Consider the following 17,684-nt stretch of genomic DNA (forward strand, 5'->3'; position numbering starts at 1 on the left):
GTTCTGCAGCCTTCCACGTCTCCTTCCATGACAGGCATCAGTGGTGTGACAATTAAGTGTGGTGGGTGGGCATTTCTGTGGGCTGGGAGCCTATTTTAACTTCCAACTGTGGGAGTGAGCTTTAACTCTGTGCTAAAATTAGGGGAATCCAGCAACTCCTGTGGTTATTTCAATCAGTTCCCACTTATTGAGTAGCAGCAGCACAGTTAAGTAATAACATGGTAACCTTGCCAAGACATAAATGAAATGCTGAGTGTTGCCCAGTTGGACCTGAAATCACTTCAATGATCTAAGTGGAGAGCCAAACCGACAAAAGGACTGCTGGCACCTCTGAGGTGGGGGGAACTGGGGACATGGAAATAGAGTCCCCACGGCAGCTCCTCCGACGCTTGGGGAAATTTTAAGGGAGCAGGAACCGACTGGCCAGGCAATCCAAATTTCCCTAACAAAATTCCAAGATCCCCAGTGGTCAGGAAACCTTGATTTGACCTCCCCTCTCAGAGACCACACACTGGCTCTGCCAGAGCAGCCCACAGCCAGAGCCAAGGCATCCACGAGACCTTGGCCCTGGTGCTTGAGTTCACACCATAGTAATGAGTGTAATAATGATCTAGATAAGCAGCTTCTCACGGCTGCACTGGGCAGAGTGTTGTTCCGACTGGCTCCACTCTGGGAGGAGGATGCTTCTCTAGCTGAGAGAGAGAAGGGCCGTGATGCCAGCTTCCAGTTCAGAGCAGACGGCCGAGATAAGGAGAAAATGAAAAGGAGGAGGGGGGCAGAACCAGAAGCCTTGAAGAAAGGTTCTATCAAGATGCGTGGAGCACCACGGGGCAGAGAGCCCCTCTCTCCACTGGGCTGAGGGGAGAGACAGAGGGAGAGAGAGGAGGGAGACCCGAGGTGGCAGAGGTCACTGATTACCACAGATGGAGCACCTGAATGCAGCGTTCTTCATTTCACCTTCCCCACCCTTCTGACTGTGGTGGCTATGTTCCTCTGCATGGTTAGGTTGATCCAAGTTCAAGTGCAGCCCACAGTCAAGGGGCAGGGGTTACACAGAAGCAGAACAACCAGGAGGCAGGATCATCGGTAGCCATCACAGAAGTCTGCTACCATGCACACCATTATCATTTAGTCCATCTGCTGAGAAGCAGAATGAACCACAGGAAAGAAAGGAGGAAATCAGCCGACTGTGTTACAGGTCTCACAGTGGTCGTGAACCTTGGCTGCACTCCAGAATTATCTAGGGAGCATCTAAAAACTACTGACACCTGGACCCTACCCCCAGCTATTCTAATTTAATTAGCCACAGGCAGGACCTAGACCTCAGAACGTTTAAACTTCCTTATGCGATTCCAATGAACTGCAGGATTGGCAAACACTGATTTAGTCTTTCCTGCAAAGGTCAGGTAGGGACAAGACTGAACAGAGAGCATGGGCATAGGTTCTGAGCATTTCCAGGTGGAAAGGCCCATTAAAGGTCACCAAAAGAGGACCCCTCATCCCCTACCTGAGGGTTGAGTCAACTCCATACCATCCCTGACAAGGAGAGGTGCCTTGGCATCTGGAAACGTCTTCTCCCCCACTCCATACCCAAGGCCAGGTAGCACGCAGTGGGACACAGCTGCCTGCTTGAAGGTCACCTTGTGTTGAACTGATTTCATTAATATGTTCTTATTCCTATCCTTTGAGTTTCAGTAGAAAGGCAAAAAGAGAATTCCACATAATGTTATAAAAAAAATATGAGAACCAACCATATTATTGGATTGAAAGTTTGGTCCTGTCATACTGTCAAACGACGAGGAAACCTGTTCAGGTCGGAGGGGCAGTTCTTAGTAGTTCCGAAGTTCATCTCTCCTCTCTCTACCCCTAGAAACTCACCTGTCCTACCTCCCATCCCCTGTACACAATGGCATCTTTCTTATTCTGACAAGAGCTTAATGGGTTACTATGCCTTTTAACAAGTGCCTTCACTTCCTTGTCCTGAAGTTGGACCTCTGCAGAAAAGTTAGTAGCTTTTGTTTCATTAATTAATTGTTTTCACTCAATAATTTTTAATGTTCTTTTTAACGTTTCTTTATTTTTGAGACAGAGAGAAGGGCAGAGAGAGGGGAAAACACAGAATCCAAAGCAGGCTCCAGGTTCCAGGCTGTCAGCACGGAGTCCGATGTGGGGCTCGGTCTCATGAACTGTGAGATGGTGACCTGAGCCAAAGTCTGATGCTCAACCGACTGAGCCACCCAGGCATCCCAACAAATCTTTATTAAAAGTCAATTCCATGCCAGGTTCCCAGAGATACTGTGGTGGGGCAAAAGCAGCCACTGTTCTGCCTTCATGGGAGTCCTCACTATATAATCATACACACAGGTCACAACTGTGATCCGTGGTATGCAGGAAAGCACATCCTGGGGCCAGACTTGGTGTGGGTGTGAGGGAAGGTGAGGCTGGAGTTAAGACGGGTGGAAGGGTGTGGAGGAGGCAGTTGTGGGAAAGGTGGAGAACTCAAAGAGTGGTTCAGACATGGGGAAGAAGCATGGGCAAAGGTCCTGGGGAGGGAAGGAATATATATAGAAGAGGAACTGAAAATATTGCTGTGTGGCTAAGGACAAGTGGGAGGGAGCTCAGGAGGGAGTGTGGCTGAGGAAAGGGTAGGAGCCATGTTAAGACATATTATCATTATCACAAGAACAACAGAAGCCCATCAAAATGTGTTTATCAGTCAAGGGCAAATGCAAAGATGTCAGAAAGAGCCTCTAAAGTAGTTACTCTTCTACCCTCAATTTATACCATTACTCTGCATTTGGGTCTTAGAATATGGGTTTCTCCTCTGAGAAAATGGAAAATCCTTTTTACGTAACCAAAGGCCTCTACCATTATTCATTCTACAGCTATTCCCAGGCACCTCAAATGCACTGGGAAGTGCCCCCTGGCCAATGTCCATATAGAGCTTACACCCAGGGGATAGAGACAGACAAGAAACAACAGCCAAGCTGCCAGGAGCCATCCTGGGGCTCCTGATATTCCCACTGCTTCCCTGAACCCAACATCCTCAAACTGGCATTGGTACAAAGTTGAGATTCCCAAATACAACAATAAACAAGACAAAGTCCCTCTTTAATCAGTCTAGTGATAAGAGACAGTTAATACAAAAAGAAATGCATATACATACACAAACCAGGTAGTTATAATTGCTATGAAAAATAAATAAGATAAGGGAGATACCAAATGATGAGGGGATTGACACTTTATATACAATGGCCAAAGAAGGCTTCCCATTAAGTCACATTTCAGCAGGCAGCACACTAGGAAGTTATATGAGGAAATAGCACTCCAGGGAGATGGTATGGCAAGGGCAAAGATCCTGAGGTAGAATTATGCTTAGCATGTTCAAGGAACATAGGGAAGTCAGTGTTAACTAGAGGCGAGCAAGCAGTGAGTGGGGCAGCAAGGGGAGATTGTCCCTAGGGAGTAGAGGGTTCTGGTGTCAGACAGGGAGGCAGGAACCGTGTCACAGAGTCTTCCAGGCCACAGGAAGGAGTTTGGATTCAGTATTGCAGTGGAAAGTCTGCATCTATAATAAAGCCTTGCACAGAGTGGTTAAGTGCTGAGAAAAAACAAACCAGGTTAAGGAGATAGAGACTGGAAGGCTGGAGAAGCTATTTAAAACAATTTGTCAGAGAAGTTCTCTCTGAGGAAGTGACTTTCGGACTGAGTCTTGAACTATGTGAAGCAGCAACCATACAGATTGCTGGGAGAAACCAGTTCCAGGCAGAGAAAATAGCACCAAAGTGGGAATAAGCTTGATACCTCTGGAAAGAGCAAGAGGGTCACCATGGCTGGGGCTTGGTGCGGGAGGAAGGATGGAGGGAGATTAGGCTGGGGAAGCAGGCAAGGGCCAGTTCCAGAGGCCCTTGGAGGCCAGAGTAAGGCCTTCTATTCTAAATGCACGGGAAAGACTTTTGACGATTTCAAATAGAGAAATGGCATGATATTTGTTTTAGTAAGATTCCTCTGACTGCTGTGTTGAGAACAGATGATAGCAAGGACAAGGTAGAAGTGAGGATTTGGGATGAGAGGTGGCTGCAGTAGTTTCGGCCTAGGAGAGCAATGGCTGTGATTAGGTTCTGGATTGAGTTCAAAAGCAGCACTCACTAATGCCTTAGACACAGGGGTGGGGGGACAAAAGAAATCAAGACAGCTCTTGCTTTTGTTTTCTCTTGGTTTGTTGAATGAAGTGAATCAAAACCCAATGGATTTTGCCCTTGAAGAAGAAGAGCATAGATAGAAGCTAGAGCCTGAGGCAGGGGTAGGCTTGGGTGAGGGGCCACAGCCTAAGGACAGCAGAGATATGGAGGAAGACAGACAGGCACCATGAGACTGGGAACAGGGAGCAAGGAAAGGAAGAGGCGGCCTTGGGCACCCTAAAGAGATGGGGTTGGGAAAGATCTGTGGTGGACCGCCTCAGAGTTTTGCTCCCTACGTTTTTACTGTGTGCAAAAATGACTCTGTGTGTGTGTGTGTGTGTGTGTGTGTGTGTGCATGCACGTGCATGTGTGTGTGTGTATAAACCTATGGAATTTAGCCCTTGTATAGATACATATAACAAACACTACCATAAGAACTCTGAACAATTCTTTTGCCCCCAAAAATTCCCTCGTCGTACCCATTAGTTCTATTCTCCATTACTATAGTTTTGTCTCTTTGAAACTGTCACATAAATTGAATCATATAGTATATAATCTTTTCAGAATTGATTCTTCCACTCAGAATGCCTTTCAAATGCCTTTGAGGTTCATCCAAGTTGTTGCTTTTTATTGCTAAGTATTTCATTGTATAGACACACCCCAGTTTGTTTATCCATTCACCTGTTGAAGGACACCTGGATTATTTCCACATATGAAGAACGATGCTACAAACATTCATGAATAGGTTTTTGCAGGAACATAATTTACATCTCTCTAGGGTAAATACCCAGGGATTGCTGGATGGTGGTAAGAGTGTGTTTAACTTTAGACTGTTAATAATGGTGAATTGCACTTGATCATGGTAAAATATTCTTTTATAATATATATTGTTGGATTGGACTTGCTAAGAGTTTTTGTGTCTCTTCATGAGGGACATTGATCTGCAGCCTTCTTTTTTTGTATCATCTTTGTGAGATACGGATTAAAGCAGTGTTTAGAGAGAAATTTGTGGCATTATTAAATGCTTAGAATAATGCTACAAAAGAAGAACGTATTCAAATCAATAATCTGAGCTTCCATCTTAAAGAAGCAGAAAAAGAGAACCAAAATACACCTAAAGCAAGCAGAAAAAAGAGAGTAATAAAAATGAGAACAGAAATCAATGAAATGATAGGATCTATTTGGTATCAGGTTAATGTTGGCCTCCTAAGTTAAGTTGGAAAGGATTCTATCCTCTTTCATTTTCTGGAAGAGACTGTATAGAACTGGTCTAATTTCTTTAAATGTTTGAGAGAAATAACCAGTGAGCCTGGAGATTTCTTCTTCAGAAGATTTTAAACCACAAAATCCTGTGTCTTTAATAGCTCTAGAACTATTCAGGTTATCTATTTTATCTTGGTGAGTTTTGGTGGTTTGGGCTTTTCAAGGAAAATGACACAGTTCTTCAAAGTTGTTGAATTTATGTGCATAGAGTTGTTTGTAGTATTCCCTCATGATCTTTTTTTATTGTCTGTAGGATTTATACAATATCTTCCTTCATTCTTCGTACTGACAATTCATGTCTTCTCTCTCTCTCTCTCTCTCTCTCTCTCTCTCTCTCTCTCTCTCTCTTTGATCTTGCTAGAAGCCTATCAAATTTAATGATATTTGCAAAGAACCAACTTTTGGCTTTTTACAATTTTCTCCATTGTTTTTCTGTTTTCAGTTTCATTGATTTCTGCTCTTTATTGCTTCCTTTGCTCCCATTGCTGCCATTAAGGGATTGCTTGGGGACTGGGGTGTGAGGAACAGAGAAAAGAAAAAAGAAATGATGGTTTTTTGCACTCTGAGAATTAGGACTCTCTTTCCCCAGTCCTTGAGCTGTCCTGGAGCTCTCCCCAGCCAGTTCCCTGGAGGCCACTTCTGGTTTTCCGGCTGCATTGACTTCAGGATGGGGGCAATCAGAGGGAAAAAATGGTAAACTCACCACGATTTCCATGGTACTCCAATTTCTGGTCTTCTTCCCCAATCTACTTGCTATTATTTAGTTTTCAGAGTCTTCATCTATTCTGTGCAGGTTACAGTTGTGGTTGGTCAGAACAAGCAGGTAGAGTGTGTTTCTTCCATCTGATCCAGACTGAAACTTTTCCCACGTTCTTTGAGCTCATTCAGAGAGAATTCGGGACCTCATATATGGGGCCATCATATCTTCTACCCCCATCCCTGCTCCAACTCCACTGGCTTCTCTTGTAGCATTACTGCCTTGACCACCATCTGTCTCTCTGGGTTCCACAGGGATTGTCTGCAGTGGAGGTTAAGGCAACTTGGATGACTGACACATCCAGGACCAGACGCACCCTGGGCAGCCAAGAAACATTTCTTCTTTCAGAGATGAATTCCTACTACATGAGAATTAGTAGTTCATTCCACAGGGGATCCTCAGTGACTTATAAGTCTTGGGGCATCATATTCAGACATCACATTCAGGTTGTCCTGGTTGCCTATGGTTGATTTCATGAAGTTCTCTTCCTGGTCAGACTGATGGTTCATAAGATGACTTAATTGTTCTTATAAACTTATTCAGAAGAAAAATGAGCTTACCTTTTCCTCAGGCTCATGCACACTCCTTGTAGTCCTTTCCCCTGTTCAGGTGATTTGTTTCAAATCTCTAGTGCTCTGCTGAGAAGGGCACCCATGGCATCCTTACAAAGTTGAGTACCAATCTTCCTAGGGTAATTACAGAGAAACGTCCCAGTTGCAATACCCTGGCAGGCTTGATGGAGAGGAAGCTTGACACTAAATGAGAGCCCCATCCTTTCCCTACAGGCCCGCCTGAACCAAAGGAGTGTAGCAATTCCAGGGCCCGTCCTTTTAATATATTGTAAAATTAAAGTCAACCTGGAAATGAGGTAGGTGGGTGGGTGGCTGAAGCTAAATGGTCATTGTGTACCAGGCTGGTTATCCCACCGGTTGTTATACGATAACAGAGGATCAGATAAACACAGGCATAACCTCTGCCTCCATTGATAATGTAAATCATCCCTTGTATCATTTGTCTTTCCTTCAGACTGAATACAAAAGGCATAGAAATGAACAATTCATGCCTAAACACAGGAGAGCTTGAAAGCTAGTGTATGTCAGATGTTTACTCTAGGTCATCATTAAGGGGTTGAGTGGATTTGCTTATAAACACAGGCTATTCTGCCGGGGCCAGGGGAGTGGGAGAGACAAAGTGTTTCTTGTCGTGCGAAGACAGCTCTTTTAAAGACACACTGCAACTTTTCTGCCACACACAGTAAGTTATATAGATAATTCTTTTTATAGGATATGAAATGTTGTCTCCTGAGCAGTGCAAAGCGTAATGTGTTATAGAAACAATGCTCTTTCTCTCCACTTTGTGCAAATGTCATTTTTCATTATCCACTGAGAAAGAGCTCGCTAGAGATCAAAATGAGAGCAGGGCTGCCCTTTCTGCCAATGGTCAGGCGCTTCCTGACACATAGTCAGCAAAGACCTCCATGGGAGCCCTGGGAGTTCTCCCCAGGCGGCTCCCCCAACAGCGAAGTGTGGAGCACAAGCCCCTGAAAGATGTCACATCTTTCCAGGCTGTCCATTTCCGCTGCCCTCATTCTCTGCTCAGGGTTTTGTGGGTGGTGCTGGTGGCTGTTGTTCCCACCCTGTCCAACCAAAGGCAGCTAAAGAAAAAGCGCCAAGACAAACAGAACGAGAGCCTTGGGGACCCAGTAATGGGTACAGAGCGTAGAGTGTGGTAATCATTCTTTTGATTTGTGCTCAGATATGTTTTCTATTTGCTTTCGCACAGAATGCACATTTTCCCTCCGGATTGCAAATAATCTGAACCAGGGTAAAACCATCACAAAGTGGCCTTCAAACATCATGTCTGTATTGGAACTGAATGACTGATCAGACATTTAAATATGGAAACTGGGAATTCGGGTAAATTGCAGAGATACGGTTTTTTAAAACCTGCTCAGAGTTGTTTAAATAATCTTTGCTTTCTTGGGTCTCTCTCTCTCTCTCTCTCTCTCCCTCTTTCAAGAATTCTGCAGTGTTTCCTTCTAATTTTGCTCCCGTTTGCTCCAATTTTAGTGTCGTTCAATGATTTGTTTGCCTCTAGAAATTATTTTTACATCACTCCTAACAGATGGAACAAGAAAGAAGATGAGATTGAATTATCAACATTCCCAATGTCTGGTCCCTCTGCCCTTTTGCCAGGGTCCATTTCCTGAGCTAATCAGCAGCTTCTTACATCGTCATCAGTGCCTACTGTCAAGCCTCTTTGAAGTCAAAGACAAGCAAAGAAATAGGCACACACAGAATGATGGCTGCAGCCCAGTGTCCTGCACACCCCGCCCCCCAGGGGAGCTGGGAAAGGAAAAGCTTCGAGGGGGAGACGGGATGGGGAGTGCCTGCTGTAGAAAGGAGTGTGCTCACACCCTGCTGGCTGAGGCTCCTGTCCGGTGGAGCCCCTGACAGCAGTCAGGCAAAGGAATCCTACAACAGGGTTCTGGTCCCACGTTAATGTCAAGCACTGGGTTTTCTTTTAGTTACTCAAGGATCAAAGGGAAATTATTCAATAAAAAGGAACTTAAAGGGGACTTCTGGGCCGACACAAACCTTAATCAAAAACACTTGTTCAAACGCAGCTTCCTTGACCTGCCTTTTCATATTGTCTTTCCAGTTCTTATACACATTTGTGATTAAAATAAGGATTTTCTCCATCACAATTCAGCGTTCCCCTCCCTCTCAGCTGACCAGGATTTCACAAGGGTGACATGACAGTTTGTTGCTAAGGAACTGAAGATGTATGTCACAATTCAGCATTCTGATGAAGAAGAGTAAATACTTTTCAACAGATTGAACATTGAGTATAAATACGCAGTGTGCGCGCGCGTGTGTGTGAGTGCACGCGTACGTGCAGGATTATAACTGACAACAGAGAGAAGAGAAAGCACAAGAGCGTTCCTGTCTGAAACGAGGATGATCAGCCACCTCCTCTATGAAAGCTGTTCTTTAATAACCCTCAGCTGCCTCGCTTGTAAGAATACCATCATGCATTTGAACTTTTCACTTCGGCTTGTTTTGCTCCCCTCTGTTCCGATGCCTGTTCCCTCGCACTGTCGTGTCAGAGATTTACCACGCTGTGACCTCAGTCACGTTCTCTCTGAAAAGGAGTCAAGCACAAACTTCCCAAGTCTCTAATATTCTAGGTGTTCAGCAGGGAGACTGGAACATGAAATTCCTCCCACTTGAAGTACACCCACATCAGTGTTTCTTGAAAATCTATTTATCTTAGTCACGACCTATGAACATGAATAGAACGTGGCTAATGTTTCCCTGGATCCCATGTGCCTGAACACTGGGAAAAGTTAGAATTTATACAGTCGCGATTCCCAGGGAGAAGTGCAATAACTTCACAGTTTTTTTTTTAAATAGAATTCTTTAAGAAGCAGAACATTTAAAATGTGCCCTTTCTTTTTCTTTTGCAGCATTAAAAAAGATCTCTGCCTCTCAATTTGGTTCGCCTGCTATCATGTTGCTGATTCTGTGATTGTCAGATTAAGAAAAATGGGAAAATCTAACAGCAGATAATGCCACAAATGAATGGTATGCATACAATAATAGATAAGTACACACCATGAATTAAAGAGGAAATGGATACATGTAGCAAAGGAAACAGTGATTCTTTGAAAATTGGAGATAAGAGCTTAATTACTTATATAGAAAACTACAGGAAGATGTGACCTGAATTTGAAGAGAAGTAAACGTCGTGATCAAATCCTTGGGTACTAGGCCAACATTTTGCTTGAATTCTATCCATCTCTCCTGCAGTAGGGGGCCAGTTCGGAGTAATAAGTGTTTACTCTGCCTAATTGAGGAGGTTGGACGCTAATGAGTTTTCTGAACACTGCAGAAAAGAATGCTGCATGTGAAGGGGAAACCAAAAGGTACATGGAAATGAAAAAAAAAATGCCCTGGGAACATGTGAAAGTTCATTGAGGTGGGCTGGGAGAAGTCCAAACAAAACGGGTTTTAGAAAGAGGTGATGTGGTTAAAAACCACTCACTCACCCTGGCTAGAACACAACTATAAACAGAATTTGACCCTGACCTCCCATAAATGATCCAGGCATTGTTGATAAGCAGACAAACTCAGAGGGTGTCACTTGATTCTGTTCATTATTTATGCTACATGGGACTTCCTTCTGTGCTCCTTGCAGTTTTCTCCCAACCACCCCAAAAGTTACATTCTACACATAATTTGAGAATAAAAAATAGGAAGCACCTCTAAATTGAAATGCCTAATCAGAAATGTGTAATTGAAGACAAACCTTTGATTAGTACCAATATAAATTTGGTTTAAGGTGAGTAGGGCTACTGCATCTCAAGATGAGAACATTTAGGAGCCTTAACATATGCTGAATCCCTTGCTGAGGGGCAAGACAAGAAAAAAAAGAAAAAAGAAAAAAAGGAATAGACTCTGCCCTTGGGAAGTTAGGACATGACAGCAAAATCGTACCAAAGAGGCACACAGGACTGCATAAGCAAAAGGTTCCAAGGGTGGCCTTGGCTAAATATACTCCCTCAGAGAGGGAGATACTTGTCCTGATATCTAAAACAGAGGTGGAGGGGATGGAAGAAGGTGTCCTTGGGCTAGAGAATCATGCAACGAAAGACGAGGAGGCTGAAGTAGCCCTGAGATGACTTAGAATATTCTGGTTATCCGTTGCTGTGCAACAAACTATCCCAAAATTTAGTAGTCTAAAACAAACCTTCTATTTTGCTTATAATAGTTGTGTCTCAATAATTCATGAAGAGCTCTGCTGCCTGGTTTATATCTGATCTACATGGTGTCCGCTGGGGCTAGATGGTCCATCTTCAAGATGGCTTCTGCACTCTTAGGTTTGGCACTTTTAGTCCTTGGCCTGCCTCTCTCCCTACCATCTCCCTCACTTCAACTTGGGCTCCTCACAGCATGACAATCCTTAGGGTAATAGGATTTCTTACAACAGTAGCTCAGGGTTCCAAGAGAGTATTCCCAGGGGCACAGCCAGAAGTTCCAAGGTTTCTTATGACCTAACCTTGGAACATCCAGACATCACTTCTACCACATTCTATTGATCAAGCAGGTCACAAAAGCAGTTCATATTGAAGGGAATGGGATTGGACTTCATCTTTCTATTCTTTTTTTAATGTTTATCTTTATTATTTTTGAGACAAAGAAAGACAGGGCATGAGTAGGGGAGAGGCAGAGAGAGAGGGAGACACAGAATTGGAAGCAGGCTCCAGGCTCTGAGCTGTCAGCACAGAGCCCGACGCGGGGCTCGAACTCGTCAACCGTAAGATCATGAGCTGAGCCCAAGTCAGACACTCAACCGACTGAGCCACCCAGGAGCCCCTAGACTTTATCTTTCAATGGGAAGAATTACAACAAATCTGTAGCCAACTTTACCACAGAAAGTAATAAATAAAGCAGAATGATTTAAATAAATGGTCAATGCCAGAGAGCAGGAGCAATTGTCAGAGCAAGAGGCAGAGAATGAGTATAGAGGGGTTTGTAGGTAAGAGATTTGAACATTCAAATAATATCACCTTTTCGTCCTGGCATATCCTCTCTTGTGGAATGACATGCATCTAAACAAAAGAGAGCACCATGATTTTCTAGAGTTCCCAGGTATTGGGACTAGATGAGCGAAGCAAATTGAAATTCCCCACTTGAATCTCTCCAACAGGATACTTTCTGGTCAGGGCAGAACAGAACTCAAGTATCTCTCCAACAGATACTTTCTGGTTGTGAAGAACAGAAACTCATTCAAGCCACTTTAAGGACTATTCAGCACCTCAGGCAAGCATAAGAGCATCCCAGGACAAGAGAGAGGGATGGTGGGCCACAAGAAATTTTCTAGGTCGGTCACTACAAACCTGAGAGCCCGGATTACCCTATCTGTCCCTGGTGGTGGTCTGAGGTCTCTCATCTCTGTGCCAGCTTTGATCTCTTGCTTGTCTTCACAGTCGAGCTTTCCCTGCTGACTCAACAGAGAACACAAAACCAAAAATGGCTGCTCCAGGCCTGCATGGCCTTTGATTCCAACCAACCAACATTATCTGATTACAGACTGTTTAATCTATGAAATTGAATTTGGAGGGTCTCTGGTTAGTTTAGACTAGTCTATGGATTGGCTCCCTTTGAGTTAAATAGCTACTCTTCGTTCAATCAAGTATGGCTGGAGAACAGTTCAGATGTTTAATAAGAAAGTAACATAAAAGCACAGTCACCTATGAAGTCTGCCCCTACGATCAGTAAGGGCACAGGTGGGGAGCCAGTCAAGAGAAAAAGTGTAAGAAGGCTAAGTAACAAGTAAGGAGAATCATGTGGAAAAGAGGCCAGCCCAGAGCTGGGAACTGGGATAAGGACAGAAGAGCTTGGTCCCCAAGCCATTCATGCATATCCCAAACCCTTCCCTGACGGAGGCAGACCCATTGCCTATTGAATTTGCCCTGGCAGCCTTGATGTATGAAGCAGCAAAGTAATGGACAGTAATGGATAGTATCGAAGAAGGGCCTTTCTTCCCTGGCTCTCATAGAGGATGTTAATGCTTATAATAGTATTGGGAGTATCAGCCCTCTCCTCCCAGATTATTCTCCAGTACACATACCTACACCATAAGGGAAAGATTGATAGTATAAGCATTGGCTCTTTAATTTTGTCAATAGAAATTATTAATTAAAAAACTGAGTAGGAAAACAAATCCCAGTTGCAGAAAAGTATTAATGGTACTTCATACTGTCATAGAAAAATGCAAATCAGGATATTCCTTTTCCCTAATTAGCAGACAAAATCCAGGATAAAGTTTAAGTTGATAAGAGCTCTTTCAACACTGGAGAAGGGTATTGACCTTCCTGTGGTAAAGGTAAGTATGAAGTACATTAAAATAACCATTGTCTCAGTAATCAAGTTTACCTCTACAATAACGTTGGACTATGACACTCCTTCAGAAATGCTGTCTGCTCAAAATTCTCCAAACAGAAGCCCTGAATGGAATTCTGCTAAGGCAGGAGAATTGTGGCTGGGTAGTCAAAATCAATTTGTCCCTGTGATTGACACGAGGGCCTGTATGGCAGCCAAGCTCTCTCAAACCATCTGTGCTCTGATTATGATCAATAGGTATTCACGATATGCCCGGGAAATGTGCTGTTTGATTACTTTTACATGGGAGAGAAGACAAAACACCTCAGCCTAGAGTCTTTTAATGTGGATGTAGAAGCTGGGTGATGAATTATTAGAATATAGAGTTTGCACTGATAAACTTTTGAACTTTCATTGAACTTGTAGATTAAGAATAGGCAGTTTTTCCAAGAGGAAAATTCACCAGACAACCAACAATTTTTCTTTCACATATTTAAGGGAGATGTTCGATCTGGTAAGGAAATAATAGTAATTTATGTCTTTGATAATTGAGAAGGATTATAGTTCTATACACAGAAAAAGCAACCACCACCCGGGCCCTGTGAGTCACAAAGCCATAAAAGAAGAAGCTTCCAGGTTAAAAGCAGATGAAACCTCCGGATTTGGAGCATGATGTTCTCCTAGAGGGAGCTGAGAAAGGGAAAAGAAATCCCCATCTACTTGTAAAATTAGGGCCCCCTCTCTGCCCTCCTTCCAAACAATGATAATGATGCTTTTCAAATTCAACTTGAGCTTCCACACTAACAGAAACACGTGTGCGCACGCGCGTGCACACACACATACATTCACACACAGAACCATTTCTCTGTGTGCATAGCTCTCTTGCATATACCATAATGCACAAACATAACAGACCCACACTGACCCTCAGTGGGAGACAACCGTCTACATATAAGCAATGAAGCTGCCTCCTTCAATATGCTGGGACCCATCATTCTCCAAATATCATTTGTCCTGTAATCTGTAGGAACAGCCTGGAGTAGATGAAAGGTTAAGAAGGAAGATTGCTGACCAGCTGGAAACATGTGTTTGTTACATTCAACTCACTACAAGAAATTATTTTACTGATAAAATAGTGTTAGCTGAGATCAGGTTCCTAAGAGATGGGAATTACTAATTTTGCTACCATGACACTGAACAGCTTGTATTAAAAATACACATCGGCTCGTGGCTCTTTGGCTTGGTTGGTACAATGCACCAAAGGCCTCAAGTAAACGCTGGCCACTCTTTAGTTCAGTTTCCCTTATTAATAATAGATCCTATCACCTTCCTTCCCTGATCTCTTCACTGTAATGTTTTGCTTCCATGGAATTCAGTTTGAGGCAATCCTACCACTACTATTAGCATGCATCTTGCTAGATGCTCAAAAATGAGAAGGACACAATCTTATCACAAGTTGCTAATAGCTGATGTTTATAAAGAACCATGGGTGTTATAATGCAAGGCTGGGAAACAGCCAACAAGAGTGAGATATACAGTCTTAAAGAGCAGTCTAAGGATGGAGCCAACAGCTCCATTTGGGAGGATTCAAAGTGCCTATTTCATTTGCAAGGAACAGAGATTTATGCAGGTTTTCTCAAGTCATGAGGGTTAGGTGTTATTTTAAAAACCCAAGACCTTGCATGGAAAAGTCGTCAAGAACTTAGACAGGCCTGGGTACTCATTATTCTATCTCTTTGTCTGAGGGCATCTCTACCATGTCTGCTGGTCTGGTCTGTCCTCCTATCTCTACTGACTTGGCTTACTCAAAGTTTTTATTTCCCCATAACTATGGTTTGCACATGACTGCTCACGACCTTGACTCTATCTCCTGGTGTTTAGTTTTAGCAAGCACTGCTAACTGTCTTATTTGAATTTCTAAAAAGCAGAGAGGGAACTTAGTTGCCTCTACTCAGATTTCATGTGGCCATACTCTGGGTTTATTGGCCAGCCACTAGATGCACCAATCTATGCTCATTACCCAACCATAGGCCAATTCTCTATGGCCAAAAGCACCCAGTGAGGGGGTACAAATAAAGCTTCCCCTTCAGCAAGGACAGTTTAATTAGTAAAAGGCTTGGCAAGCATTCTAAAGGCTGATCTGCCTAGTCCATGGGATAACTAGGAAAGTTTCCATGGAAGAGGTTACATTTGAGATGATCATAAAAGGATCCTGTAAAAGGACAGGCAAAGGTGGAGTAAACATGGAGGTAATTCCATATGCAAAAACCCAAAATAGGAAAGTAGGGAGTATATTTGTGGGTATTTTGTTTTGGCTAGGTAGGGCAATGCTCCTCAAATGTTCTGTGCATGTGAATCACCTAAGAATCTTTTTAAAATGCAGATTCCTACTAACTCTGAGGTAGGACCTGAGATGCTGCCTCTCTAAGTTCCCAGAGGATGCTGACGTGCTGGTACACACTTTGGATAGCAGGCCTAGAAGAAAGAATATGTCAAAGCTTTGAATACCAGGCTAAGAAATTGGTACCCGCTCTACTTCAGCGAGTAATAAGCAGCTCTGGAGGATGTGAGACCGAAGAATGATATAACCAGAGTGGTGTTAAAAGACAATTGATTCGGCAATGCTTTGTGGGATAAATCAGAAGAGAACTGGAAGATCAGCTATTTAACAATTGTAAAGACCAGGAAAGAGGTAATAAGGACTAAAATAGGACACCTGCTCTGGAAGGGGAAAGGAAAGGATACATAAGATAATATATATAGCCAGTTGAACATGCCCTTCTCAACATCCTTACCAAGTCTTGCCTTACTTAACAAGACGAGTCACTTCCTCAGGCATCATCTGGTGACATCTTTCTATGTCCTTTCCAGGGTGTCTGCTTTTCATTTCAGATCACATCTAAAGATACACACTCTCTTTTACCTCTAACCCTTAATTTCATTCCCCTGCCTGACCACATTTTTTATCGTGTGCAACTTGCCGCATGATTTAACTATATTATAACCATGTGACTATGTTATTTAGCTATTATTTCATTGTGTACCAGTAACCAGATTCAGTAACTATATTTGTTCTGCTGAGGAGTTTTGTAGAAAGCATATCTGAAGGGCACTAGGCAATGAGGTAAAGTCTATTACTGCCTTATCACCATCAAGAAAATGATCTGTTTGTTTGCACTTCACTGGAGTGTATAGCCCGAGAAATTGAAAGAGAGTTTGGGGAGGGCCTGAGTGAAGTCCAGAGATGGAGATGGATGGATACTCTAAACAGTATGCTTTGGCTCAAGATCCCCAAAAACAGCTGTTACAGTATGCAATAGGGAACTAGCCAAATGATGTATTGACAGAGAAGAAGAGATAAGGTGACAAGCCTTATATTAGAATTCAGAACCTCTGTTATTATGCAGCTTACCCCGTCCCTACTATACATTTAAAATCAAGGGAAAGATAAACTTGATGTTAAATACAAATCCTGACTGAAATTTTCTTAAGGCTAAAAGCTTCATAATATCCTGAGATTATGGCTATAAAGAAGAAATCTGTGCTTACCTATTGGATTGTTCATGCCATTTTCAGGTCGAATTCTGAATGCTGAACTTTGGTTTTCTGGTTGAACACTTGAGGTCCTTGTGCATTAAATAATTTACACACCAAGCAGGACTTTAAATTCCTTCCTTTTCCTACTGGGCTGGGATTTTGTGCACACATGTAGACTTAGATCTTAAAAACCAAACAGTTGTTGCTGATCAGAAACCAAAACAAAACAATTTCTCCTGGAAAGAAAGAAAGAAAGAAAGAAAAAGAAGAAAGAAAGAAAGAAAGAAAGAAAGAAAGAAAGAAAGAAAGAGAAAGAGGGAAAGAGAAAGAGGGAATGGAAGGAAGGAAGGAAAGAAGGAAGGAAGGGAGGAAGGAAGGGAGGGAAGAGGAAGGGAGGGTGGGAGGGAAGGAAGGAAGAGAAGGAAGGAAGGAAGGAAGGAAGGAAGGAAGGGAGGAAGGAAGGGAGGAGGGGAGAAAGGGACGAAGGGACGAAGGGAGGAAGGGAGGAAGGGAGGAAGTTAGTTTAGTTAGTTAGTTAGTTAGTTAGTTAGTTAGTTAGTTGTCCAGGAGATTAGAGCTATTTTGATTGCACAAGAACACAATCAGAGTCAGGAACACAATGGAGGAAATATTCCCAAAGGAAATCAAGATTAAGATGCACACTTTGGCCTCCTCCTACAAATGCCAACTTCCCAAGCCCACAGGTCATTTTGTTTGACAATGTCACATCGATTCACATTTCACAATGTGCTCTTAACTTTAGAATCTTAATGTGCCGGTTAGAATTAGCTGTATCTTTCAAGAAGAGCCTGATCTTGACCATGCCCATTTCTGGAAAGACTTCTTACTTGGTTGGAGGCATCGGCAAGATGCCTTGTCATTCTGGACTGTGCGGTGAGCTAGTAAGCTGCTATCTTATTTTCAAGCATACACATTCGCACAAATATACATACACACAAGCATTGTACATGTACATGTATACAAATAAGTATTACATGAACTGAATAGAGACATGTTATATACATAAAACTGAATATGTGGTATGTCATGTCCTCATAA

General features: G+C 43.0%; 2 long non-coding RNA genes across 2 annotated transcripts in view; one reads left to right on the forward strand and one right to left on the reverse strand.

Annotated features, from left to right (window-relative positions):
• LOC121015440 (uncharacterized) overlaps positions 1-8,937 on the reverse strand; it is a 30,661-nt gene extending 21,724 nt beyond the window's left edge. The window contains exons 1-2 of the long non-coding RNA XR_005783832.1: positions 8,799-8,937; positions 6,762-6,887 (exon numbers count right to left, since the gene is read on the reverse strand). This is a non-coding gene — a long non-coding RNA (uncharacterized LOC121015440). The remainder of the gene's footprint in view (positions 1-6,761; positions 6,888-8,798) is intronic.
• A 118-nt stretch (positions 8,938-9,055) lies between these two features.
• LOC121015433 (uncharacterized) lies at positions 9,056-16,742 on the forward strand. The gene is made up of 3 exons (XR_005783831.1): positions 9,056-9,219; positions 9,671-9,788; positions 15,472-16,742. It is a non-coding gene; the product is annotated as an uncharacterized LOC121015433 (long non-coding RNA).
• Positions 16,743-17,684: the final 942 nt, after the last annotated feature.

Source organism: Herpailurus yagouaroundi, unplaced genomic scaffold, assembly GCF_014898765.1.
Source record: "Herpailurus yagouaroundi ecotype Mexico unplaced genomic scaffold, PumYag 29, whole genome shotgun sequence".
In the NCBI taxonomy this organism is placed as follows: domain Eukaryota; kingdom Metazoa; phylum Chordata; class Mammalia; order Carnivora; family Felidae; genus Herpailurus; species Herpailurus yagouaroundi.